This window comes from Suncus etruscus, chromosome 8 (genome assembly GCF_024139225.1).
Source record: "Suncus etruscus isolate mSunEtr1 chromosome 8, mSunEtr1.pri.cur, whole genome shotgun sequence".
Taxonomy (NCBI): Eukaryota; Metazoa; Chordata; class Mammalia; order Eulipotyphla; family Soricidae; genus Suncus; species Suncus etruscus.
In genome coordinates, this window is record NC_064855.1 from 18,915,917 (window position 1) to 18,942,310 (window position 26,394).

At 45.4% G+C, this 26,394-nt stretch overlaps 1 protein-coding gene across 2 annotated transcripts in view; it reads right to left on the minus strand.

Moving 5' to 3' along the window:
- The window catches only part of ZBTB16 (zinc finger and BTB domain containing 16), a 173,304-nt gene that overhangs the window by 117,071 nt on the left and 29,839 nt on the right, over positions 1 to 26,394 (minus strand). The window lies entirely within an intron of this gene.

Here is a 26,394-nt window from a genome sequence, read left to right on the forward strand (position 1 = left end):
GGGTCCTTCCTAGGAAATCCTGTAGCCATGTCAGTTTCCACAGGTGAACATGTACGGGCCACATATAAACACGCACCACAGCCTTCTCAGTAAAACACAAAGCACATACTACATACATGCATCACAGATTACAAACACATGTTTACGTATCACAAACACCAAACACACAATGCCCTGTACACAACACCCATACATGCAGCACAGAGAGCATACACATAAACACAGCACAAACCCCACACAAATACACATAACAACAATCCCACACTAATGCACACAACAGTATCAGTATCACTTAGTAACCAAATCCTACTAAGTTCACCTATAGAAACTGACAGATTTGAGGTTTTCTGCTCAAACACCATGCATGCTGCTTCTCCATGCAGCAGGCACCAAGCCCTCATTTGCCCATTAACTGTCCTGTCATTCCACAAAACCTGGCTTAGATACCACCTTCTCTGCTGGGTGCTCACTGTAGTCCCTCCCTAACAGTCCATCAATGGCCTCCTCCCCTGCTCTCTAGCTTCTTCTTCTTCTGTGATTAAATTTAGAACAGATTTAAATATTACAGTATATTATACAATGTATATGTATGTATAATAATACATGTATAGGTAATATGTATTATATAATATTTAATAAGATATCTTATTGAAGTGTATGATATGTAATCTTAGAACTTGGAATATCCACACCTGTCTTACTGAGGAACCCTGGACTCAGGGCGCACCTTTTCTTTCTTCCGTCCCTAAAATTACATTTAGAACAGATCCAGAATTTTCATATTTGGATATATGACCCTCCCCCACAATTATATCTAACATTCCAGACAGAACACGTCTGTGAAATTTGGTTTCCCCATTATCTGCTATCTAACAGGAAAGTTTCAATGACAAATACACCAAAAAGCGATCCTTCCCCTGGCGGGCCCAATGCATTTTCTTTTTTTAAATCACCATGAACTACAAAGGACACAATTGTTAAGTATAAGTTTCAAGCACACTTTCCAACACCACTTGCTTCCCTAGTGTCCGTTTCCCCTACCCAAATAGCCCCTCTTCTTTCCCAACCCCCTAGCCTGCCTCTATAGCAGGCACTTTTTTTCTTTTCCTGTTTTCCTGTTAGGCACTGGGGTTGCAACTGAAACTGAAGGGGCATCTTGCATAGCTCTTTACCTCCTTCTAAGTACCAGGTTCTGGTCCAGTGACTACTTCCCTCGATCACTGTTCACGGTGGTCCCTTCCATGAACTACCCACCACAGGCAACAGAAACGAAAGCAGAGGAGCTGGGCTTTGGGCGGAAGCCAGACACTGCACTTCCTGACCATCTGCAGGACACCTTATCACCTTCTCTGATAGCCACCTGTGCGTTAAGAGTGAGGGAAAGGACTGTCTCCTCAGTCACCAAAGCCAAACACATCTAGTAGGTATTCTGCAAATATTTGATGCATTGTATCAAGTGAGTTCAAAGTTGCTCTTCCCCCATGGAGATCTACCTTTAAACACACACAGGATTCCACGTGCCCAGGCACACACACGAACACATGCAAATATTGCACATACAACTCAACCATCAACTTAAGTCCCTGAGAGGTCTCCAAATATCCATCTTCGGAGCAGAGGGTTATGGAAGGTAAGGTATCAAAGCAAAAACCCAGAGAAGTTCAGCAACACTGAGCAGCCGACTATGCCGTTTCCAGTCAGAGACACCTCAGACCCACTTTCCCCCATCACCCCTCACTGCCCCAAGAACATCCAGGAAATGCAGATCCTCATCCACAGTCCTAGACACACTTCTTTTTTCCAGCACAGTTTGAGCCCAATTTCGGCAAATCCTTGGGTTGGGAACTAGAAGTGAAGATTTTCTAAGAGGTTTGGAGTTCATGTCCAGGACTGAGATCTGTCACTGCGAAGTTCTGCTGAGTAGGCAGAGGGACAGGAGACCCACAGAACTGCTGGGGGGTCAGGGAGAAGTCAGGAACTTGAGGCTGGATCCCCTCACCTACCTCAGGGGCCCTCTCCCCTCCCCTTCTCTGGGAGATAAATTACCAGTCCGTCAGGCTAGGCCAGCCAAGGCAGTTGAGTTTCTGTAAAGGGGCAGTAGAAGTGTCTTTGATTAATGAAGCCTGAATACACGGCCAGAAGACAAGCTCTCTCCAGTCCTTCTGAAAGAAGACAGACCCCCCTTCGCCTGGGCTTTTCAGAGAAGGCAAGAGAAAGTTCTTGTGTGCACTGGGAAACACCGGTCCTGCCTGGGAAGAGGCTGGCTGCCCTGGAGAATCCAGCTTCCAGCAAAAAACGAAGGTGTACAGCCTGGCCTGGCCCCCAGGAGAGACAGGGGGATTGACAAGACAGAGCCATGGCTCTGCCTGAAGAATGTAGGACTCTTGCCTGCCCACTAAAACCAACACCTGCCAATGTGCTAAGAGTCCTCTTGAAGTCCCAACAATAGACATCAAAGCTGGGTTTGGGAGCTGAGATAACAGGGAAAGGGTGTTTTAAAGTGGGGGGGGGGGGAGGAAAACAGCCCCAACACAAAGTCTTTGTCACCTCTGACCTCAGGCCAGTGACAGACAACCCCTCCTCTCTGTCTCTCTCATATCTCTCTCTCATACACACACACACACGCACACACACACACATGCACACGCACGCACTCTTGCACACATAGAGAGTAAACCACACTGGAGCATGCACACTGTGTGGCCTGCTTATGGTCCCTCAGAAAATAGCAGCTCTTCCCAGAAGGGGTTTTCCAGACATAGTAATAACAAGACTTTAGGGGAAGGCAGAGAAATCATTGAGCCACTATTTACAGCCATCATTCATCCACCCATAAAGCATCCCCATGTGCTTCCTAACCAAAGAAGAAATAGAGGAAAGGGGGGCAAAGAGAAGAGCAGAAAGGCTCAGGAGGCAGCCAGCTGATGAGGTCTCTATTCCTGTGTCCTGCATCTCAAGTGGGAACATTCCAGAGGCACTAGCTTGCACCCTGACATCTGTCCCATGCTTTGACAAGAAACATGTGCTCCGGTCTTCAAAAGAACTCTGATGAGACCTGAAGCAAACTGATCTTTGGTTTAGTTTTGCTTTTACAAATATCATAGCTTATAGTATCTGCTCCCCTTGGAACACTATGGCTAGAACTCAGCAGCAAAGACAGATCATGGGGCTGGAGAGCTAGCATGGAGGTAGGGCATTTGCCTTGCATGCACAAGGGCAGTGGTTCGAATCCTAGCATCCCATATGGTCCCCCAAGCCTGCCAGGAGTGATTTCTGAGCATAGAGCCAGGAGTAACCCCTGAGCGCTGCCAGGTGTGACCCAAAAACCAAAAAAAAAAAAAAATCAATGTGATGATGGGAGAACAAAAGATTATTTTTAGGATTTTTGACATTCAGCAGGTCAAAGGAGTAAAATCACTGAAAACTCCTGACATCTCTTCCCCTATTCCCAATCAGCTCTCCCTCCTGACTGTCCTTCTCACCTCCAAAGTCACTTCTGCATTTGCCCCTTCCAATCTTCGCCTTTCAACAAACACTTACTGGTCTCCTATTCTGTGGCAGACACGTAGCAATAATCAGGGGCACAGGCTGCAGGACTACCTCCAGTGAGAATAGCAGGTAATTCTAAACCCTTAAGAGAAGAACTATCGTCTTTCTCTGGGTTTCCTGGGGAGATGTCATGAAGATAGAAATAGTGTATTTCAACCGAATCACCGGAGGTTAGAAGCCAGCCTGTGAGATGAGTGCTTCAATAACAAACCCATCCCCACTGTCATGACTCCCACTAATAAATCAGCTTTCGAACCCACAAGAGTGTGGGGGAGCTTTGTTACCTCATATACTGAGAATGTGCCTTCTCTGGCCAACACCGATTTGATAAAACACATTTTTGTCAAATGGCTGCAGGCATAAATACATGTGCAAACCAAAGGAAGAACGCCAGGTCCCAAGGACCAGGACCAGCTGGACAGCTGCTGCAGTAGCCCTGATATCCTCAAGGAGTGGTTTTGGAAATGACAGTCATCAAATTCATTAAGGACGAGCTAAGAGGCAGGGGACCCCCTATAGACTGAAAAGTCACATGGAAGGGCCATTTACAGTATTTCTCTTATTTGTGGGGTCACATCTGGCGCTGCCTGAAGCTATTCCCAGCTGGGTGCTTGGGGCCACTCCCACCTGTGCTGGTTGGCACAAACAGTGCCAGAGTGGGATCCAGGGCTGCTGAATGACCTTCTTACTAGTCCATCACACCTCTATTAAAAAAAAAAACTCTTTCCTAAACAATTTTTTCTAATCAGCATCCTACACTTTGAGGGGCCACAACCAGAGGCGCTCACTGCTGGAGGTCTCAGGGGACCATATGGGATACCAGGATCAAATCTAGGTTGGCTATGTGCAAGGCAAACTCCCTCCCTACTGTGCTAGGGCTCCAGCCCCCCTTCTTAAACTTTTTATCCCTGAAACCCAGAACCAAGAACCTTAACAAGAATCCCAACTGGCTACATTTGCGGGTCATTACTGATCTATCAACTAGTAGGTGAAGACTGTTAATAAATGCATGATGGTCCTGCATCCACTTCTGGGTAAGTAAAAGGGATTCGACTGAGAATTGTTATGAGATGACAGTAGCAGTTCTGGGATGCCCTTCTCTCCCGATTCTCCCCACCCCAACTTCGTCCCCAATTCCAGTTTCCAAATCAGTGGTGCATGTAAACGTAAGCCATGTTGGAATTGACAGCCCCAAATACCTCTTCTTCTGAAGGATGAAATGATCCCTGAAGAGTGTATCCGAAAAAGGAAAGTTTAAGGTCACAGACTTCTGACTTACATATGATTACAGTACAGTGACGCTAAAGATCAGGCAGATTCAGGTAAGACCACAAGATTGGTGTCTGCTCTCAAGTGGAACTCTGAGGAGGAAGGTCAGACTTGCAAAAGTAGTTCTACCACAAACAGAACACACAGGAACTGGGAGAGAACTGGGAGAGGTAAAGGTTCTCTGTGGGGGTTCATTGCAACTGGGGTCTCAAAAATGAAGGAGTTTAGGAGGTGCCTGTGTGGTCACATCACGGGAAGAGGTTCTTCAAAACAGTGTGAATGGAAAATGTTGCTAGCAGAGGGCAATAACATTGGAACAATCTTCCACTTAGGGTTCAAGATATCCCAAGACAGTGGGCTTCTTTTTTGGGGGGGAGGCACAGCCAGCAGAGTTTAGGGTTTACTTCTGGTGGGCTCAGAGATCATATGGGATGCCAGCGATCAAACCCAGGTCCACAGCATGCAAGGCAAAAGCCCTACCTGCTATGCTATCGCTCTAGCCCTGATAGTGAGCTTTTTTTACAGAAAAAATAAATGAATGAATGAATAAATAAATGAATAAATAAATAAATAAATAAATAACCAACCTTTTGGGGTGGGGTTTTGTTTTGTTTTTGTTTTTTGGCCACACCCTTTTGATGCTCAGAGGTTACTCCTGGCTACGGGCTCAGAAATTGCCCCTGGCTTGGGGGCACTATATGGGACACCGGGGGAATCGAACTGTGGTCCTTCCTTGGCTAGCACTTGCAAGGCAAACACCTTACCTCTAGTGCCACCTCGCCAGCCCCAATAACCAACCTTTTAACATTCATTTTTTTCTGTCTTTTTTCTTCCTCTCTCTACACTATTTTCTTTTCTCCTCTCTTCCTTCTCCATATTCTCTTTTCTCTCATCTCCTCTTTTCTCTTTTCTCCTCAATATCTTCGTAATCATCCCAAATTCAAATTCCAAACAGAATCACTCTTGTCTTTTTACATTTTCCATTCTAGAAACATGAGCTGCTTTAAAGTTAATTTAAATGTTGAATGATAAAAAAGAACCACAGGAGTGAATAGGAAAAAATACCTGCTAATTCATTCAACAGATAAATGGCTGGCATTTCTGATTTATATAGAAAGAGGATAAATACTTGTGTAGGGTAAAGACAAAAATGTAATCGAGTGGCTGGGGAGATGTTTCAGAGGGTTAGGGCACATGCTTTGTATGTGGGAGCCCAGGATTTGATTTCTTTTTGTTTGTTTTTGTTTTGGGACCACATCCAGTGATGCTCAGGAGTTACTCCTGGCTATGTACTCAGAAATCTCCCCTGGCTCTTCGGCCCATATGGGACACGGGGGATTGAATCAGGTTTGTCCTGGATCTGCTACGTGCGAGGCAAATACCCTACCACTGTGTTATTGCACTGTTCCCAGGATTGAATTTCTGGCATCTCGTGGTTCCCTTTATCACATTGAGAGTAGTCCCTAGGGAACCACTGGTAAACACCAAATAAATAAATAAATAAATAAATAAATAAATAAATAAATAAATAAATAAATAATAAATGAATAGAATATTTATTTGGTGAACAATCTTGGGTACTTTGATGCTGATAGTGGTGTGAACTAACTACACACCAAAACATGTAAAAATGTTGATATAGTCAAATGTATCCATCTTTTCCTCTCTATACAGTATGTTTTGAAAATAACCTTTTAACTACATGTTATTTAAATACATATTTCACTCACAAACTCCCAAGAAAACCATCTGACAAGTGCTTACAAGAAAGAAGTCCTTTCTGCAATGAACTGTTTCTAGAAGTCTCAAAAAAGAACAGAAAAAGAAAACAGTTTAAGAAAAAAAAAAAGAGGGGAGGAAAATGTGTCTCAACAGTAGCCAACAAAAACAGTGAAGATAAATAAATTCAGCATTCTGGATTCCGTGGGTTCAGAAAAACTAGACAACAGATTAAATTAATTAGGAAAACCACCCACATCAAACCAATAGCACCGGGAGAGCAAGAGACAGAAGGAGGAGAGAGAAAGGCTGATGGATTGTCAAAACAGAGGTGTGGGAACAGGCGGTGTGAACTCATTCTCCAAGGGAAACCCAGCCCTTCCTTCTGAGGACAATGTTTTCACGTCCTGCAGAAAGTCTGTCTGGCTGTGTGACGGAGCCACAGGCATCTGCACAGACACTGCAGCTGACTTTAGTGAAACCCCACTGGAGACTTTTTGCCTATTTAGAGGGACTCCATGACAAAAAGTACCATGCCGTTCAGTGTCCATGCAAAGAACCCCTGTATAGTGTGTACCACTTGACCCTCTATCTACTTGATGTGCAAGGAAATGAGAGAGGAAAAAGGGGAGAGAGAAGAGAGACATGAGAGGAGAGAAGAGAGAAAAGAAGGAAAAGGGGAGAAAAGAGAGGGGAAAGAGGAAAAAAGACAGAAAATACAGAGGAGAGAGGAAAGAAAAAAACTGGGAGAACTAAAACTAAAAAAACTAGGAGAAAATTGGGGTTCCAAGTTGGAGAGGGAACGTGATAAACAATTTAAGAGCATAGCCAATTATATAGGTTGGTTTTAATTTTGAAACTGATGCTTAGATACCAATGGTATTGCCTTTCGCTCTCTGAAAACTACAGTATAATTAGGTGCACTGAACTTAACTTAAAACATGTCCAGTCATTAAAATTTTTCCATAATCCAGCCAAGTTATCTCTCTCTCACACACACACACATACACAGAGCTCTAAGCCAAAAGCACATCAAGGCCCCAAGAAACAGTAGAAACGTGCCATTGACTCTCAGAAGCCAAGCTTGTGTTCATGACCTTCCTTAAAGATAATGTTCTCACGATTAATTAATTTATGAATAGTTTTCCCCCCAACATGCACAACAGGTTCCATGCAAATTCTTGAGCTTTTAAATTATACTGTTAATGAAAGCAAATAAAGGCAGTTAAAAGGCAATTTGCTCAATTGGTGTTAATATTTAAGCACAGCATGTGTAAAAACAAGATCACAGAATTCAGTTTTTACCAAGAAAACTTGAGCCCAACTTCATTTCCAAAAGATCAGACGCATTCCCGACACTCTTTTGTTCCCTCTCTACCCTTCAGCATCAGGTAATGAGGCTTTTTATTAAGTAAATATTTCACATTAACCCTCATCCGTTTGTATCAGTGAGAAATTCCAATCTATAAAATCAAATCAGCTTCATCATGTTTAGATTAGATTTTACATCCCGAAGGCAAAGTAAATCATCTACATCTTTCCCTCGCATTGGCACACATGGGCACCAAGATTCCAAGATGTCACCATGGAAGGTCTGGATTCCAAGGTTCTCTGTTCTCCCCTGCTATTTGACCTTCCTCCTGGACTCCGCAACCGCATCAGCTCTCCTAGTCTGGCATCTCAACCAACCTCTCACAAAGAGAGGTTGTCCAAAAAGTTTCCTAGCTGAAGGTAGACCCTGTTGAGCTCAGGCTAGAAGGCAATGACTCTCCTCCAGAAAGATCCATCAGATCCACTCATGCCCCCTCCCTCTGGTGAACTCCAATGAACTCCAATGACTGATTTGGAAGCATCTGTGCATAGGCACAGAATAGCACATTCTACCCATACTCTTAAGGTCTAGGTTCAGAACCTGGTCAATGTGTAAGAAAGCCTGAGTCTCTCCTTCAAGGGAGGAACAAATGGAAGGAAGAGAGCAAAATAAAGTGAGTCGTCCTTTCCAGGACACCAAGAGGAGGAAGGCCACCTCACATATGCCCACACACAGTTCCTCCGTGCTCTCCATAGCTCTGGCTGAGGGCACATGGGGCCCGAAAAATCAAGCATTTCACATGGCTGGAAATAGAGCTGGGAGAGTTCATGCCCAGGTGAGGTCTTGGGCTCCAAGCCTGGCACTACTAGTGAACAAATTTAAAAAAAAAAAAAAAAAAAAAAAAGAGCTCATTTAATGAAACACAGAGTTTTTCAAAGCAGAGTGTGCTTTGGAGAGAGATGAGTAAGATGAGCTTTGAAAGGCTCAAGACTTCCTGGTCACAGCTGCCCTGTGACCTCTTCCCACTCCATCCCTTACTCCTGCTTTTTGGAACACACATTGCTGGGCTCTGCTCACTATTTACCCCAACCCTTGCTTCCAGATTCCCCCAAGTTTGCCTCCTAAGATAAGTACATCCCCTCAGAGATGCAGCCAGATTCCACTGGCTCCTAGAAACCCCTGATGCAGGGCACCTGCTAGAAGCCTGGCAGGCACATGCCCCTCAGCCTTGTTTCTGAAATCCATGGCTCAGACCCTACCACCACTCCACCTCCCTTTCCTGAGCGCCCCCCCCTCCCAGCCTGCACATCCCAAAGCCATTCCTGTTCGATTAAGGGCCCAGGCTGCAGCAAGCGTGTTTACATTAGGCTCACTTCCAGGCCATAACCCGTCCTGAGGGAACACATTCCTGATGGGGGCAATGGGAAAAACTATGCAAAACATCTGGGCCTCACTGGGCCCCCAGTGTCAGCTTTCTCGGGTAGCACTAACCACCTTCAGGTCTCTCCAAGGGTTGAACGGCCCCAAGGCATGGGGGTTAGAGGGCTTTGGGGTGCCACAGGAAATCACAAGCATTTTTAGCCTAACCAAGGATCTGGAGAGACCAAGGATGGCACTGTTCAACGTACAAAGAACTCATTTCCCTCACCTCAGCCTGGCTTTTATTCCCCAGGAAGCAGAACTTTCCAGAAGGCCCATTCAATCATGCAATAGACTGCGTTCCTTAGGACAGATGTCATGTTGTAAAGAGCAGCACGTGGACACTGCAGAGGATAACAGGGAACACTGCAGAGAACACACCCAAGTGCTCTAAGTTGTCCCTAACTCTGCTTCCTTCAGCTGACCCTCAGCTACCCCTTCTTGCCCAGTTTCATGGCTCCCATCATACATTAGAATGACACTATGGAATGGACCCACAGCAGAAACCCATGAGGCAGAGAGCCAGGATAACAGCTTGAGAAGGATCAAGCTAATTGCCATGTCTTCTCACTCATACTAGAACCAGGCTAGCCATATATCTAAGGAGAAAACCCAAGAACACAGGGACGGAGAGATAGTCCAGTGGGGAGTGCACTGTCTTTGCATATGGCTGACCCAAGTTTGAATGCCAGGATCCCATATGGTCCCCTGAGCACCATCAGGAGTAACTGCTGAGCACAGCGCCAGGATTATTCCCTGAGTATTACCAGGTGTAGAATAAAAAGAAAAAACCCCAGATTATGAACTAAGTATCCAAACTATACAGTCAAGCAGACTTTGTGTTTCTTTGCCAGTGGCCCAACTTAGAACTCTGAGCTAAATGCCTGACCTCATTGAACATCTCATCTGAACCAAGAAAAAAAGTAACTTTCTCAACTATCAGTGATCATATCTGAGACAGCCATCTGCCTTCCTCAACCCTGACTGACAAACTCCTAATTGTGTGGTGACTTCTGAAGAGTTTCATGGGAAAAGAGACAGAGCTCAGAGCAGAGAGAAAGCTCAAGAGATAACACTCAGGTCTAGTAAGGACAAGGTTCTGGGTTCAATCTCGGGAATGTGTGGTCCCCCAAACACAAGTCGGATGTAGCTCTGTGACTCCCAAGCACCACCTAGTCTGGTCTGAGCAGCGCTGAATGGCAGGACTCAGGCATCTCAGGGGGTGCCTTTTTATAAAAAAATGTTTTTAATTTTACTTTGATGTTAGTAAGCTGGAAGGCAGAGTGAGGGGTGAGGAGGATCAACACACCGATCCCACTTCCACACACCTGTAGCCGTGTCCACACTTGTCTCACACACGCACATACGTTGGAAAGGAGAGCAAACATCTGCAAGAGGCAGGAGAGTTGATGGGTATTCCAGTTCTTAAGTTGCCAGATTCAGAAGCTGCCTCCTATCTAAGGCTGCAAATGATTCTGTACGCTCAGCTGCCCCCTTTTGTCAGGCCCTGGGGTCTCTGAGCTAAAGCTGGCACCAAAAGACCATCTGGGGCTGCCGCCTTCCACACAGAAGTTTCAACCACCCGATGAATGAAGCTGGAATTAAGGAACGATAAAGCCGTATGGTTCCCGTCAGCCGCCCAGCTCGAGAGCAGCAGGCAGAAGCTGGAGGCACAGTGGACAATGGCTGCTTACCCGAGCTCCAGCCAGCCCCGGGGACAGTCAAGGTGGGAGGTGGGAAAGGGAGCCCTTCACACAGTCGGGCTTATATGCATACAGTCTGCCCGTTGCAGGGTGATTTGAAAATTTCTCCCCGATTTGGGACACTGGTGATGGGAATGTTGCACTGGTGAAGAGGGGTGTTCTTTATATGACTGAAACCCAACCACAATCATGTTTATAATCAAGGTGTTTAAATAAAGATATTAATCTTAAAAAAATAAAATAAAATTAGTTCACACCATTAAAAAAAAAAAAAAGAAAATCTCTCCCCATGCCCTAAAGTTCTGCTGTACACTGCCTCCAAGTTCCAGCCAACCCCAGTCAAGTCCACTTTTGCTTCTCTTTGATAAATATTTCACTCAAGGTCATTTTTACCATTGATTATGCAATCAAGAGTACAGGGAATTCTCACTACCTTAAAGTAAGAGATTTCTAAGGATCCTTCCTGAAGACTAAATGTTTGTGTCAAGCCAAGAAGCAATTCTTATACATTCCTATGGGGGAAAGAAAACCTGATTGTTACCAACAACCCCCTTCAAACCCCCCCCCAAATACCAAGTCATATCATAATGCTTAAAACCTAAAATCATAACAAAAGCAAGAACTATGAAACAGGTGCTCAGGGTGTCTACAGGGATTCTCAGGCAAGAAGCTTAGGAGAGGCACTTCTGAAAATCGACACAAAAATCTCTTCCTCACTTTGGCGCTTTGGATTTCTTTTGGTTAGTAAGAACAGGTTGTTTTTTGTTTTTTGTTGTCTTTTTTTTTCCATAAAAGTAAAGTACCTAATTCAAATTTTAAAGAAACCTAGCTAAACTGTCCAGATGTGTTGAATGGGTACATGCCCCCAGATTCCCAGAGTTACACAATCCCTCTGGGGGAAAGAAAGTCTTTGACTCACTTGTAATCACAATATAATTCTCCCATGATGGGAAACTTAGCACTACAATCTCTTTAATAGGCTCAAAAACCGTAATCTTTAGGGCCAGAGCAATCGCACAGAGGGGAGGGCATTTCCCTTGCATGCAGCCAGCTCAAGTTTCATCCCAGCATCCTATAGGGTCTCCTGAGCAACACCAGGAGTAATTTCTGAGTGCAGAGCCAGGAGTAACCCCATAGCACAGCCAGGTGTAACCCCTGCTACTACAAAAAGAAAACATATATTGAAAAGTGATCCACACAGCGACCCAGAGAAGCCCTTGGCAGAGTGACGAATTTAATCCCTTGAATTGACCACATTGAATCACCAAGAGCCCCATCAACAAGAAATTCATTGCAAAGGAAGCTAAAGCAGCTCTAAAAGTCGAATGATATGCTCTTTCTGAGGTCTCTAGAGCACTTTCTTCCCTGGACAGCATCAGAACTGAAAAATGAGGGGCCCACTTGCAGGCTTCAAGACATGAGAGCCTCTTGATTCAGAGGTCAAAGGCTAGAGTTTGCTAGGATGAGGGAACATGAGTCAGAGAGTCTCTAACTTCCCTGAGAGAGACATCTCAGGCAGTCACTGATGCCCATCGGCATGCCAGTCCATTATCTCATTTACAAAATGAAAAGGGACAGCCAGGATGCCAAGCCAGTAAGATGGCTGAGTCCAGAGACACTTAACTCTGTGCACTCCTGTCTCTCCCCAACTCCCACCTCTGAGAACCCAACCTGTGCATTCAAAACACCTGCTGAATGGCACCAGTGAGCTGTGTGGGCTGATGCAGGAATGAGGAGCCTGAAGTATGAGGGCCCACTTTTGGCAACAAGAAACACGGAAAATTCCCTATATATTGTTGGCAATGGACAGAAGGAAGGAGACATGAGAAAGAGCAAGACTTCTTTCAAGTCACAGAAGAAATGATGGACAATGAAATCCTCAAGCCTGAGGACAATTGATAAAGGTGGATCCTGATGAAATAGAGAACACAGAGCTCAGAGTCCAGTTCTGCTTCCTGATCCATTTCTTCAAGTAGACCATCATTAAACTGAGTTTTTCATCTTTCACTATTGTTCTTGGGGGGGGCCATACAAGCTCAGGGCTTACTCCTAGACTCTGCTCGGGGATCACTCCCAGAATGTGTTGGCAAGAGCTAGCTAAAAGCAGGACAAATTTTTCAAGCCTATACTTTCACTGGCCCATTATCTGGCCTGATATTTTTCAAGGAAGTGATAACAGCAGAAACCCTGGGACCCAAAAGTGGTCTTTATAAGACTAAAGCAGGCCAAGTGGAAGAAATGAGCCCCCCTCTAATCACAAAAACCATAGAACTTTCCAGAAGGGGATCATCGCCAGAGCACAAGCCCTCAACAAGAAGAGGAGGAAGACTCCACACACAGTCCAGCATCTTCCTTCTAATGCCCCATCACTGGAGGCAGTTAATACAGGCTGGGGTGGGGAGTGTACGGAAGTGGGGGTGAGAAGAGATAGGAAAACATTATGCAATATTAGAACGCTACTTTTATTTTAAAAGCCATCATGTGTAAAGCATTAGTGTTTTTGAAATTGCATTCTTGAGTTAATTAAATGGACAATCTTTTATACATAAAAGTGAAAGAAAGCAATTAAAAGCTAAATGAAGAAAAACTGCCTTTCCCCTGGTGATCGGGGCTACCCCAATCCGTTTGCATTAACATGGAACAAAGACAAGGATCTCCCCAGCACCACTGTCCAAATGTCTCTTTTATGGTACCCTGGGTGACAGTTTGAGACGTATCTGTCTTCCCTCTAAGTTTACCTAGGAGACTGCTAGGATGGAGGGGAAGCGCAGAATGCAGAGGAGGGGGGCAGCCTCATGGAACACTGTTTATAAACAAGCAGGGGCATCCAGAGTGTGGCCAAATCTCATCCTCTTTTTTATCACTGCCACCAAAATCCAGCTATACCCAGGCATTTATTTGCCCAAGATAATTAACTCAACATTCCAGGCTCACAGGCCTCTTACAAGACTCAGAGACATGAATTCAGTGACGAGAGGAAACTACGATTAGTTATTGCGAGGAATTTCCGCAGTTTATGTCCATCTAGCAGGGACCCAAATGCCAGCTGCTCTGAGTTTGGACAAATGTCTTTTCTCCCTGTGGGTAGGTGGCTCCGGGGACTTTAAGTATGTTTGCCATGTGCTGGCCTAACCTGATCTCAGGGAAATGGCACATCGCCTTGGGATGCCATAGTTGACCCCAGGAAACCGAAAGCAGAGGTGATGACTCTGGTGTCCCCACAAGAAGGACCCAATCAGGAGAGGGTCTAGCTTTCCTTCTGGGGTCAGCAAAATAAGTGATGAGTTGGTCAATGTCTTCTCCACAGACCGGTTCCTGGCAGAGAAGCAGGCAAGGCAGAAACTGGAAGGATATGCTTTGCTTTGGAGGCTGGAGGGGCTGAACTCCACCATTCCCTATTATAGGTTCTCCAACCTCTCAATTCCCAAGCCTTCTGTCCTTTCTCTGACTCTGACGGTCATGCAGAGATTTGGGGGGTAAGGCCTGACCGACCACACAGCAACAATCCACTCTCCTGTCCCGACTTTGGCTGTAGCCGCTGACAGAGCCAGGCTCCTGCTACCGTTCCCAGGACTTCCTGCCATGGGAAAGGGGGCAGGTGGGCAGGGTAAGCAGAGTGGGGATGGATGGAAATGCTCCAGCTGAGGATGGCTTTCCCGGAGCCGCTCCTTCCCCCAGAGAGTCGAGAGCATCTGTTGGCAAGCCCAGGCCTAGAGCGCACACCCCACGCTCTGGGAACCCCTCCCTACTCTGTTTCCAGCCGTTCCTTCTCCTAAGAGTGAGCAACTGTGGGACAGAAAGAGCCCTGGTGAGGCCTGCTTTAGGGCGACAGTCATCCTGGACTGAAACAGAGAACCTGAATTTCCTTTATTCCAGGGGGTATTCTTCAGGTCCTGGACTGGGATCTGGTTCCTGCCTTTATTCCCATGGACTCTTGGTGAGTGAGACCAGAGCAACCTCCTACCAAAGCTGACACAAGAGGAAAAAGGATGATGCTGAGGGAAAAAAAAGAAGAACATGGGGGTGATGGGGAATCCACCAAGCCACCTCATGGGCTCCCACACAAGAAAGAAGAGTGTGATCAGCGTTTCTTTGATTCCCTACACTCTAAACCCACACGTGGTACCCGGGGTGAGTGGGGGGCCCTGTTCAAGAAACCACTGAGCTGCAACTCCTTTGTGTGGCCCCACCACAGACGCCCCCATCTCCCTTTGAGAACCAAAACTCAGGGAGATCACTGAGGCCAGGCCGGCCCTGCACCATCACCGCCCCCCCCCCCCCAGCTCTGCGGTCGAGCTCCTCGGCCCTACTCATGAAAGGAATTCAGGATGGGTTAAACGTTAGCTCTATCTCCGCCCGCATCTCCAACCCATCCGATAAGCTCTAGAGAAAACATCCTGTGTACAGAGGTGGAGATGCTGACACAGGTGGGGGGAGCAACGACGACTCAGAGGGCTGGGGAGGGGGTGTGAGGACTTCATCCCCCAACTACCCGAGATAGGGGCCCACTATCTGGAAAGTTCAGAGAAGGCCAAGAGAAGAAAGATTCCACTGGCTATTAGATGTGGTAACCAGAATGCAAGCAGAGACTTCAATGTCGCCACGTTACAAAAAAAAAAAAAAACAAACAAACAAAAAAAAAACACCCCAATCTTTTCAGTCCTGGCAGGCTGTAGGTACACCCTAAAAAAAAATAAATGCAACCAGAAAAGCGTGTTGGAACAGAAGGTTCAGGGAGCCCATGCGTGGTACTACTCACACTATCCCCTGCCTCTCGGTGTCTGACTGGGGATGAAGAGACCAAGCATGTTTCTTGTAGAATCCACAACTTCCATCTCTCCTCCCTCCTACAAAATATGGCTTGTTCCCTCCTTTCTATGGCACAAGGAAGGAAGGTTCTGGAAACAACTTCCAGGCTCAAAAAAGATCCATGGGCATTTCCAGCAGCTAGGAGAAGGGGATGGCATGGCTGGCTCAGTTAATGGGGGAAGCACACACCCAAAGATCCAGAGTCTTTCTTTAACTTCCACCTGCTACTCAGGTGTCATCAGGGAGGGAAGGGAAATGAGGATGAATGTCCTTCAGGGCAGCAGCATCAAAGGTTTATCAACTGTGGGAAGGAAGTCACATGAAAGGCTCCAACATCAGCCGTTGTTCTAGAATAGTCCTTGGCTCTCTCCTGCCTATAAAAATCTTCAGGCACCTGGTAAGTAATTCAATGACTATTTCCTCTTCCTCTGGGATACAGAACTATGCCAGGGCCTTCGGCTTCCCTCTCTCTACATATGCCAAGATCATCCTTACAAGAAGAGCCCAAGCATTTCCCAAGCAGTTCCCAAAGAGAACCAGAGAGGTGAGGTTTGGGGAGTGGGGTAGACTTATCTGGAAGAAAAGAAAATCTCAACAACTGATGGTCCTTTTCCCTCTCAGCACTGTTACTGCTGTGATGGATGAGGGGCGTGATGACAGATGACAGACCTTTCTCCTGAAAGCCCCGGAGTGAGAAATTCACCGAGAGCAGGACAGACCATGCATTAAAAAAGGCAGGAGTGTGTTAGGGAACACCGTGCACCACTTCCAGCCCCCCAAGACACAAACCCAGACTTAGTAGTGACCAGGGACACGCCAGAGACACAGAGTCACAGGGAAGATAGTTTCAGCAGGGCAGTTTGTTCTTAAGAGCTTTACACCCCCCACTGAAAAGGAAAATTGCAGGCAAGAATGAGCTGTGGGGCAAAGCCGTTGAAGCCTGTTGTTGTATGAATGAGGCCTTCAACCGGGTACTCTTGGTGCCAGATTGAATATGCTCAGACAAGACCCCCCAACAGCCCAAGGAAAGAGGCCCCTGCAGTGGGACAGCCCCCAAGTTTCTTTTCCCCAGTGTTGTTTCCAAAGTAATGAGAGAAATGAAGAGTCAGTGCTAAAATATCCTCTCAGGGGCCAGAGCTATTGGACAGCGGGCAAGGCATTTACCCTGCATATGGCTCACTTGAGTTCAATCTCTGGCATCCCACTTGATCCTGAGTATAGAACCATACTGAGTACCACCAGTTGTGATCCAAAAACCAAAATAAATACATTTAAAATAAATAAAATGTCCTCCTAATTCAGTGTATCATCCATCATTTACCACCAGCACAACATACACAAAAATAAGTCATGACTGTGTGTGTTTATCCCCATGGTGTGCCATGATTTCCCAACTGCAGAGGAAGCAGAGTAGGTTCTAGGTGGTGAAGAAACATGGCTGACCATATGGGTCAAAGCAACAGTTCATGGTCTCTTAAGTTCCCAGCAAGAAAATCTACACAGATACAGCCAGGAAGTATACAGGATTTTCACATGTGCTTAGCTACACACAATAATTAGTCATACAAGTTCAGCGAGACCCTGTGTCAGAGAAGCTGCCATCTTTAAGCAGGAAGTTCACCACACCCATGGTGGTCCTCCAAATGTAGGTTCTTCCTTGATGCCACATTGTTGTTGTTCTCTTCACCACTCAAGTTAGGATGGATGTTTACCAATGGATTTGGAAACAAATGAATTATTAACCTCTCTCAGCACTGGGAGAGGGACTAAACCATAACTGAGCAAATATTCCAAAACCCCTTATTGGAGGAAAATGTCAAAAAAAAAAAAAAAAAGAAATCATAAACTTGCTTGGCCTTAAGGGATCTCTCTGACTTTCCTTCCCCAGAAGTGAACCTCTCTGTAGGAACCTTCACCAACCTAAGGGGCTTTCTGGACTCAGTGGGGGGGGGGGGGGGCATTAAGTTTGAGAAACCAGTGAAAATATCCATTGTGTTGAAATGAGAAGGCTCTGCCAGCTGATGCCTGGCCTCACTCTAGGCTTTATCATTCTCCCCATCTTACTAAAAAGTCTCTAATTTCATAAAGCAGGCTGTACTCTATGATTTGCCAGAAGGTCTATCATAGAAAGGTCAGTATTACTCCAATTCTGCACCATCTGGTAATTAAAGATCTCATGAAAAACTGAAATCACCATTAACTTCCATCTTTTACCATCCATGGCTTTGTAAATCCAGTAGGAAAGAGACCAGTTGGCCAACACCCTTAAATCCCCGCTGTGTACTCCCCTGAGAAACAGGAAGAACAACTGCTTAAATTGGTCTTGATTTACTCACTTTGGTCATCCTGCTAGGTCAGGGTTATGAAACTCAGAATTATCAAACATCTACTAGCCTCTTCAAGTAAGTCAGCTAGCGTCGAGGGTAGGAGAGTAGAGAAAAACAAGAAAGTCTGACTTGACTCCCTGGAATAATGCTGCTATCAAACAGCTGCCATTCCAGTCTCAGTTTCCCTGTGTCTGGACTGGTCTAATAACAAGTCCTCATGCCCAAGCCACCTTCACATCATTTTACCGTAGTTCAGTGCATAATTGTCACCATGCTTTAAAGATATATTCACAAGTATTCTATGCATTCCAATAGTGCAAAGACAGTTTAGTAACAAGTTATTTTTAAGTAATACCGGCACAGTTTTTTAAAGCTTCCTATAATGGTCACACCCCACTTTTTTTTTTTTTGCAAAAAAAATTTAAAAAGTCTACAATCTATGCCAATTGTGTGGTGAAATATGGGGTGTCACCTAGGGTTTAATGTGACCAGAGAGATGACTCCATAACCTGCTTATCATCACGTGAAGAACAGAAAGGCGAGTGACATTTTGCCACTATTGATTACAGAGAAACTGAAAGTCTAAAAACCACACAAACAAAACCAAGCCTCCGTGAATAAAGCCATGTCACGAAGAAGCCATGTCCCCATGGTAAAGAATTTCCAGGCCACAGCACAACTACACATGACCCTAGGGTACTCGGGGAAGAAACTGAGGTGTCTTTAGAAAGCATAAAAATCCCTTCATGGCAAAACGATGAAACAGAACCATCTGTGTGCTCATCCATCCAAAGTCACAGAACACAAGACTGGGGTGGGGATGGCTGAACACTTCGTAGAAAGACCAGAACACTTGGAGAGATGCCACAGGACCAATATGGCATAGGTGTCCAATATCCTGTCACCCTACAGCATCAGCATGACACAAATGGTTTTAATATCATAAGTCCTGGATCAGGGGAAAAGGTATTATTGCTGCTTTTTTCCAAAATGAAGGGTCAATGCTGGTATCTCCAGGCTGCTCCCCAACTGCTTCCAAACACTCGAGACCTCCTATAACCACCTTGGCTTAAAAAAAAAATCACCCACGTGATAAAATACGTGCTGCCTTGCATGTAGGAAGCATGAGTTAGATTCCAGAGAAAACAAACATACACACACAAGCGCTCACGCACACACCTTGGGCTACAATGCTTAATTACTGGCAGCTGTGAGCTACTTTCCTTCATTCTTTGTCTTCTTATGAATTTAGGGGACGAGCATAGATTCATGAAGATCGGGAGTGTGGTCAGAACTGGTCTAAATCAAATGCCGGAGAAGAGATAAATCTCCCCTACACCTCCACATCTTTATTACCTAGTGCTGCGTCTCCTTTTCAAGGACCACATCATAAACATTAAGAAATAAATTTATGAGGTGTCTGGTGGAGCAGAGGGGGCTCCGCCTTTCCCCCTCCTCGAGAGAAGGGGAAATAGCCCTGGCCATGAGCCCCATTTCAAAGACAATTCCATACTTAGAAAAACTCCAATCAATACCTGCTGCGGTACCTCTCTCTCCCAGCAAGCCTGTGGCTGTTTCAGGAGGATACGTGTTTCTGAAATGCAGCCTTAACAAACAAAACATTGCTCAACTGTTCTGGAGGCAGGTGTCATAAACAAGCAGCCACATGGCCAACATATTGATTCCTTCGCCCTTATCTCACGGCAACCAGTGCTCAGTTACCAGGCTACTTTAATATGTAATTTACTGCAGACAGAGGAAAGCAGGGCCGAGGGTGTCTGAAATATTTACTGTAGAGTTCTGCAATGGCCTGAGGCTCCCTACAAGGAGTGGCACTGGGCAAAGAGCAAGGATTCTGGGCTGGAAATGACAGGTGATCTTTAGCATTTCCTCCATGAAATTGTTCAGGAGGGAGGTCCCAATGTCTTTCCCCTATCCAAGAACCTGTGACTTGATGAATGAGCCCAGTCGAAAGCCCAAGAGATCTTCTTCAACCCGGAGGATGTTCGGAGAATCAGGCCCACCACCTCACTTAAATATGGAGGCTTCATTTCTACCCAAAATACAGGATGAGGAAATTACTTCCATCCGTTTTTTGAGTTCCACTAGACTCTTCAATGGCCTCTTATCCCACCTGGCTCAAGACACAAGTCAAATGTGGGAGTGGAGGAGCTGGCATGATAGTATAGCACACTTTCAACCTGAGTTTGATCCTTTGCATTACAAAGGGTCCTCTGAGCACTGCCAGGAGTAATTCTTAAATGCTGAGCATTGCTGGTAATAGCAAAAAAAAAAAAAAGGGGGGGGGGGGGGGGAAAGCCCGGGAGAGAGGTGGAACAGGCAGGGGTGAGGGCTGATGAAAATGCTCCTGTGCGAAATTCCACAGGACACAGGAGCATGCAAGAGCTTTGCCTTTTTTTTTTTTTTTGCAAGGGGGGGTGGGACCACACCAGGTGGCACTCAGGGGTTACTAATGCCTCACTCAGAAATTGTTCATGGCAGGCCCAGGGGACCCTATGGGGTGTTGGGGATCAAACCCAGGCCCATCCCAAGTTGGCCGTATGCAAGGCAAGCGCCCTACTGCTGTGCTATCGCTCCAGCCCCAAGCTTCGCATTTTTTTCTTTGCTTTAATTTAAGACAGACTTTTTATATATCCCAAGCTGTAAAACACCAAAAAAGATCCAACACTAATTAGAAGCAATCGATGTAGAGTTACATTAAGTGGGAACGCAGCTCTGTGTCTGGCGTTAAAGGTTGTAGGTTTAAAATAAACCTAGAAATGCCAAAGTTAAGCTTGTCATATGAGCACCCACATGCCCAGGACTATATATACATAATATATATAGCGTCAAGAGCCAGGCTTCAACCACTGGCCAGGCAGAGAAATCCTTCAAAGCCCAGGGCAAGGCTGAGGTCACGAATGCCCCATGTCAGGAAGGAGATTCTACTTCCAGAATGTCCATCTTCATCTTGAATGGTTTCCCCTTCAAAGTCTTTAGGTGGGACCAGAGAGAGAGCATGGAGGTAAGGCATTTGCCTTGCATGCAGAAGGACAGTGGTTCAAATCCCGGCATCCCGTATGGACCCCTGAGCCTGCCAGGAGCGATTTCTGAGCATAGGGTCAGGAATAATCCCTGAGCACTGCCGGGTGTGACCCATAAACAAAACAAAACAAAGAAAAAAACATATATATTATATATATATATATATATATATAAAGAAAGTCCTTAGGAGCTACCTTGCACGTGGCCATACCTGGTTCGATCCCAGCACGGCCCTTTGGCCCTTTAATTCCTGAGTTCTGTCAAATTTACCCTTCTTCCCTCCCCACCAAACAATAATCCTTAGGAGTCTTTTTTTTTTTAGTTATTGGGTCACACCCAGCGGTGCTCAGGGGTTACTCCTGGCTCTGTGCTCAGAAATCACTACTGGCAGGCTCGGACCATATGGGATGTTGGGATTCAAACTGGGGTTCGTCCTATGTTGGCCGCGTGCAAGGTAAATGCCTGCTTTATCGCTGTGTTATTGCTCTGGCCCCAGTCCTAAGGAGTCTTAACAGTTTCATCTCTTTAGAAGACACAAAAATTAGGAACAGGAAGGAAAAGTGGCTGCTCAAGAGCTCTGTCCCCCATTGCAGGTAGAGTACAAACGGCAATCAGGCAAATGATTCAAGTCAGTCAAAAAATCTGACTCCCCACTACAGGGGTCAGAGTGATAGCACAGCAGGTAGGAAGTTTGCCTTGCACATAGATGACCCGGTTTCAACCCCCAGTATTCTATATAAACCCCAAGTCCACCAAAAGTAATTCCTGAGCACCATTGGGTGTGACCCCCCTCCCGAAAAAATAAATAAACCTACCCCGTAGTTGTAAAGTCTGCAAACTACAATGCAGCTTCCTAAGTTTTCAGAAACTCAGGTTTTCTTTTTTAGTTTGCAATCTTCAGAAAATCTGCACAATGAGAATGAATTTTCTTCTTCAGTGAAAAAAAAAAAAAACAAAACTGTGCTGAGCAGTCACAGATCCTTTTAAAATTTTTATTTGATAGGGTTGCCAAGCAGAGCCCAGAGCTCATTCCAGTGACAGAGTCTAGTGCTATGGGCCTGATAGTGCAGTGCTCAGGCTGGGCACAGCTTAAGGGCTATAAGGAGGGACACTACAGCGAGCACATGCAGTGCCAGTGGACGACTCAGGGAACTCAACCTCCAAGGTAAGCTTCAGATAGCTCTGTAAGCTAATGCACCAGACCCAAGACAAAGATATCTTAAAATTATTTAAGTGGGAAAAATCAAACCAGAATGGAAGATTTCCCTAGAGGTCAACTAGACCAAGTCTTCTACGCAAAAAAGAGGCAAGAGAAAAAGACATTAAGTAGTAAAAACATAAGCTCTCAATACATAATACCTAAGAGGAAGTGTCTAATAAATATCTAATAAAGATAACTGGTTTTTAAGGGCCTGAGCGGTGGTGCAAGTGGTAGGGCATTTGCCTTGCAAATGCTAACCTAGGATGGACCACGGTCAAATCCCCCAGCATCCATATGGTCCCCTAAGCCAGGAGCGATTTCTGAACACAAAGCCAGGAGTAACCCGAGTGTCACCGGGTGTAGCCCAAAAACCAAAAACAAACAAACAAAAATAACTGATTTTTAATAAAGATAACTGGTACTGGATAGTACCGTGGACAGAGCACTTGCCTGCAAGCACTGACCCAGGTTCTATCCACAGCAACCTTAGAATCCCATCAGAAGTAATTCCTGAGAGGACACCTAGGAGTAAATCTCAAGCCAGGTGTGCCCCCCCCCCAAAAAAAGTAACTTTACATTGCTAATTATATAGTGAGGGTTAAAGGGCAACATTAGATCCTTATCAATGCTCAAAACTATATATAGTCTATATAATGTATATATATATACATATATATAGGCTAGCGTGTTTATTTTTTAATTTAGCAAAATTTAAGAGTAGGGTGTACTACATATTTTCCAGGAAATTTGGTCTCAAATATCAGATCTCATAAATAACGACCATGACTTTTTTTCTACTGCATAAATACAAAACAAATGCATATCAGGGCATGTAAAATGGGCGGCTGTTAACCTTCCTGAGGTGTGCAGCTGAGGGCGTCATATTATTGTGTAACTAGCAACCCTACCCATACCAGAATTTGTGCATCAACCCATACTGAAGTGCTGTACCCACTAAGTACTAACACACACAACACACAACACACAACACACACACACACACACACACACACACACACACGAGTCTCTCTGCCTAAGCCCCTGGAAACCTCCTTCTTTCTCTACGTCTTTGCCTCAGATGGGTCTAGGGCACCTTCTAGAAAGGGAACCATACAATCGCCTCTTTTTGGCTCTTTCCACTCTGTCGAGAGTCTCACTGTCAAAACACATGTTTGTGAGGGAATGTCACCCATCTGGAAGGCTGAATAATACTCCTTTTGTATCCAGACCTGGTTTTTAGTCATCCGCTCATCTGTAGACATTTGGGTCGTTTATCACCACATGCTGCTCTGACTGTGGGCTTTACCTGTTTACATCTCTACTTGCATTTCTTTGGAGGTACCTGTCCAGAAATGATAGTGCTCACAAGACACATTTTTGTTCCTTTGAAAAGAATCCATGTTTGGCTCTTCTGATACCTCAACCTTCCAGAGAATCAAAAAAGAATTAGGTTGGAAAACTAGAGCATGCATGTGTGCATGTGTGTGTTGTGTGAGCGACCCAAACACCGGAGCAGTTGGTGCTTCCAAGTGGGGAGTAGTGGGATGTGGGAGGTTGCCCCCAAACTCCCTGTTTCCATGATGGATAAGCATGAGAGATGGAAGTCCAACTTCAGAAGTGATCCTGATGAAGGATGAGCAAACAGAGGGAAGGAGAACAGCTGAATGGCCCATCTCTGCATAGACCATGTTAAAACAGTGATATCATTCAGGACATGAGTTTGTTTAAACCTGCTTGGGACAAAGCCATGTGCACTGAAATTTGAGGACACACGAACTTAAAGGTGGACTCAGAAGAGCTCTCCTGGGTCCCCACCGCTGAGCAGTGTGAAAGCTTGCCTGAAATAAAAACAAAAAACAAATAAACCTGTTTTTCTTTTAAGATCAGTATGTGTAAGTGAAAATCTTACCACAAATCTGAAAGAAGAGATAATCAGAAACCTCTAAATTTTAATGAAAACCAAGCCCCTATCATCTCTCCACCATCCAACCTGGCCACACTTTCCAGAGGCTCAACTGGAGATAAAAAGGGACACCAGAGAAAAGGCAATTTTAGGTTCCTCAAGGGCTCTAGCCTGCAGCTTCCATATTCAAATACCCCAGGGCTGCTTTGTCCACTGGGATTTACTTTTTTATAGAATAAACTTTTCTTTGAAACTCTTTTTTTTTTTTATACAGTGTCTTAAGTAGATCTTTTGGAATTTACAAGATAAATACTGGTAATTTGATTCTTATCTTCTCTAAATCCAATTCTAAGCCAATTTTGTGTAAAGGACACTAATTATAGCCTAGAGGGAAAGAAAAGGTAACCTATCAGAGAGAATACACTTGGAGCATTTAAAAGGCTAGGGGACCCTGAAAAGTTAAATAGATTTCAAATCTATTGGAGTAAGAATAATAATTAGTTAAATGGAAATTATTCTCTGGCTCTGGTCTTCTGGTCTACTCACCTTGGGCCCAGAGTTCTTGTCTACATAGTGTCCGTGTGTATGCCGTATACAGTGCTCCCTGCTCTAGGCCCAGCCAAGGGTCAGCAAGGGAGCTACCACAGGGCTCAAAGGCATGCGCTTTGCATGTGCAGGCCTGTAAGGGTTCTCCAAGCTACACTAGGTATGGCCCCCAACATAGCAAGGCCCAAGCAACATGACATCATGGGTCCTAGCACTGAACCACCCAGTTCCCAGAATATTGTCAGAAGTGACCCCTGGGCCACTCTGAGCACTACTTTTGAGAAGGACAAAAAATGCTTAAAATTATTCATATAAAATGGGCCCGGAGAGATAGCACAGCGGCGTTTGCCTTGCAAGCAGCCGATCCAGGACCTAAGGTGGTTGGTTCGAATCCCGGTGTCCCATATGGTCCCCCGCGCCTACCAGGAGCTATTTCTGAACAGACAGCCAGGGGTAACCCCTGAGCACCGCCGGGTGTGGCCCAAAAACCAAAAAAAAAATTTATTCATATAAAATATTAAAATAAAATTGCAGCCATGAAGAGCAAACCAGAAGGAAAAGAGCAAGAGGACCCAAGAGTACTGGGCTAAGCTCCTCCTCCCCTTCTTCAGCCCCGGAGGAAAAGCTGGTTGCATAAGAAGTTTTGCTTTCCCAGATCAGCCTGAAGAAGACTGAGAAAAGTGAGGAGCCTACCTGTGTGTCATTCTGTGCCACTCCCACCCCTTCATGTTGTTTTTCTTGGCCTTGGTCACTAGAGACAAGTCATACTGAAAGGATGCTACAAACCCCATCTAACATTTCTGGCCATGTGGGGGCTGCCAAAGTATGCAGGGATCCCCCATTTCTGTGATGCTGAGGTCCAGAGGGCCCCAGACTGCTGTGGAAAGTCAGGGGCCCTGGTGGACTCCGTGGTTCAAAGGATCCATGGAGACTTGCTCCCATGCACAGACACTCGAAGAGCAGGCATACTTCACCCGCCAAGGAGCATTTCACTGACAGTCTGCCTAAATGGGGGATCTCCTATTCCTGACTGAATTCTGGCCTCTTACACATGCATCAGTCTGGCCCCTTCCCATGGCCCAACTCTGAAAATGCCAACTCAAATATGTCATTAAAAGCAAAACCTCTGAAGCTGAAGAGCCTATTTGTCAGAACCAGCTAAATGGGCCAGGGAGCTGGCTCATGGGCCAGTAAACATCTTACAGGTAGGCACCTCAGAAAAGATCCCTGGCATTACATGTTCCCCACTTAGCACCCCAGAATGGCCTGCAATCACCTCAAGGGGTAGCCAACAGAGAACCAGCACTGGATGGATTTGTCTCTTTTCAGAAGGCAATTTGGTGATGACATGTGCTATAGGCTATTTCTGTGTTTTTTTTATAATCTCAAACCTTCACCTCTTTGTGTTTTTCTGAAAAATGTCTTTTTATTATATAATGCTGACCAGAGGGTGGTGGTTAGGAAGAACCCAAAGGGAGGGCTGGGCCCCAAAAGATGATCCAATGGACTAAAGCACACAACTGTACGCAGGAGACCCAAGTTGGATGCCTGACAACACATGGTCCCCTGAGCATCACTGGAGCGACCTTCAA